This window comes from Ursus maritimus, unplaced genomic scaffold (genome assembly GCF_017311325.1).
Source record: "Ursus maritimus isolate PB19 unplaced genomic scaffold, ASM1731132v1 scaffold_20, whole genome shotgun sequence".
Lineage (NCBI taxonomy): Eukaryota > Metazoa > Chordata > Mammalia > Carnivora > Ursidae > Ursus > Ursus maritimus.
Window position 1 is genome coordinate 19,513,259 of NW_024424453.1, and position 2,704 is coordinate 19,515,962.

Here is a 2,704-nt window from a genome sequence, read left to right on the forward strand (position 1 = left end):
CCCCCCCCCCCCCCCCCCCCCCCCCCCCCCCCCGCTTGCATTCCCTCTCTCGCTGTCTCTCTCTCTCTCTGTGTCAAATAAATAAAACAAATCTTTAAAAAGAAAAAAGAAAGAAAAAAAGACTCCCTCTCCCTCTGCCCCCTCCCCCCTCAAATAACCAAATAAATCTTTTTTAAAAATAGTTATAAAATATATATCCCCCACACCAGCTGCAAATTCACTAGGCTTACCTATTGCACTCACCCTACAGTATGTGCAAATATTTTTGGTGGCACAACCCTCTTAGTAAAAGATTTTGCATATCCATCTCCAATGTAAGCATATTGATTTATAAATCATTTGTATGGGTTACTTTGATCTGTATGCTAAATTTTTAGGAGGTTAATGTTTTTCCTATTTTTTAGAAAGTTTTTCATATCTCTTCCTCCACCTCATTGTGGGAAGAAGGATAGTTAGAGACCAGTGCTGAATTACAAGCTCCTCAAGGTCCTCAACAATGTCTTACTTGCCTTTATTTGACTCTTCAAGACCTGGACCATGGTAGGCATGGAATTGAGGCTTTTAAGATAAACAGTGAATGACAGAGCTGACTTTTTTGGATAAGATCGGGGCCAAGCCTTTGTTGTACTTCTCTAACTCCAAAACAATATCTCTTGCCAAGGACATATCAGACCTTACATTCTTTCCCCAAATAATACAAACTTTTCCCATGAAATGAATCTGCCTTGCCACCACAACACTCAAATCCCTGCCCTAAGATAGAATGGTTCCTAGGAAACAGCACTGAAGTGAGACTTCCAGATTTGAGTTTAGCTCTGTCACCTGCTAACTTACGCAGCGTTTGTACAGGTCACGCCAACCCTCTAAGCTCCTTTCTTATCATGTATTAGAGAAGCTTGAAATAAATAATTATGAGTAACCCTGCAGCTGTACCAATCTAAATAGAATCCTTGTGATTTTTGTCTAAAAGTTACATTGTATATATTTAAATATTTATATAAACACCTTGAAAAAATAGTTACTTGAACCAGTCTAAAAATGAGAAGAAAATCCAAAAGTTGTTCTTCCTTCTTCATGATCCTTAGTAAATAAGCAAGTGATGCCTAGAGGTGAGTAAGGATGTGACTTGGTTTGATGTCCTGCTAGATCTAAACATACTAAGTGTTATAGGAGACCACATCCTTCAGAGACTCCCACATAAGCCCCGTCTACAAATTCCATGCTCCGTTCCCCTATGAAGCCTACCCTTTTGGTGGACTCTAAGGAGAGATAAGCACAATCAAATTAAAATGAAGGAGTGATGCGGGGCGCCTGGGTGGCACAGCGGTTAAGCGTCTGCCTTCGGCTCAGGGCGTGATCCCGGCGTTATGGGATCGAGCCCCACATCAGGCTCCTCCACTGTGAGCCTGCTGCTTCCTCTCCCACTCCCCCTGCTTGTGTTCCCTCTCTCGCTGGCTGTCTCTATCTCTGTCAAATAAATAAATAAAATCTTAAAAAAAAAAAAAATGAAGGAGTGATGCAATAAGAACCAAGTCATAAATTTATTTGTGCTGGTCTCTTTCTTTCTGCTCAAGGAATGAATGCAACTTGATTAAATTACAGAAATGCTATTATAGAAAAAGACAAGTAAAAGAGAGTGGGGGACAGGGAAGGAGAAGCTCTTTCTCAGAATAGCTGAAAATTTCCATTTCAGAAGAAATAACATTTATTTATATAATGAAATATATCATCTATCAATCGTTCTGCTAGATACACATTGTATCTAAAAATTGCCTCTTGGAGTTTTATCAGACTTTGATGTTTCAAAAACCACACTAATATGAAAGATTGAAATAAGTTATACTGTATAAATGGAAAATTCTGCCATCAAATGGCAATTTCCTGTCAGAGATTTGCCCTTTATCTCTTGAATTAGATCTAGTTGCCTTTCTGGAAATCAGCATTCTTATCAGAGACTGAAGCAATCACCATACAAAAGAGAAAGTTTAAATACTCTAGAGCTTCGCAAAGCAGGCCTCTGACTTCCCAGTATTTATCACTGTGACAGAAAGTAAAGTCACATACAGAATAGAGGTAAAATCAAAGAGGGCAGATGTTAATGTGTAGTCAGCAGGACTACAAGAGAATCCTTCAGTTCTGTTCCATGTAACGGTTTACGTAAAGAACTCCACAATCAGATGTTCTCTGTGAGAAAGGCTGCTCACAGGACAATCTCTGAAAATAAAGCAGATTGGGAAACATTTTTTCCTTGTTAAATGTTGCATTCTTTGCAAGAAGGGTTCTATTTGTTTTTTTCGATTCTACTAACATACTTCCCACCACGGATGTGAGACCTAGAACACGGAGTGCCCAAAGCCAACATTCAGGTACCTACTAATAGCCAAGAGCTTTCACTACGTCACTTACGCATGGATAAGCCAGTAGTTTGCCCTTTTTACAGCTAAGTGAGTGGAGGCTCGGAAAAGTTCGATAACTTGACCAAATCCAAACAGCTGGCAAATGGCCAGGGTCTGCTTATCCCAAAGCTTACTGTCTCATGCCAGTATGTGGTCAACCTGCTGATATTCTGGATTTTCCAGTTTGGCTTCCACCTCCACAATGGTAAAATAAAACATAAATTCTTCCAGGCGTTCCTGTCATCTCATACAAGATTAATCCTTACTCTCAATTTGACTTTATGTTGTGGGTATTTTTTTAATATTTC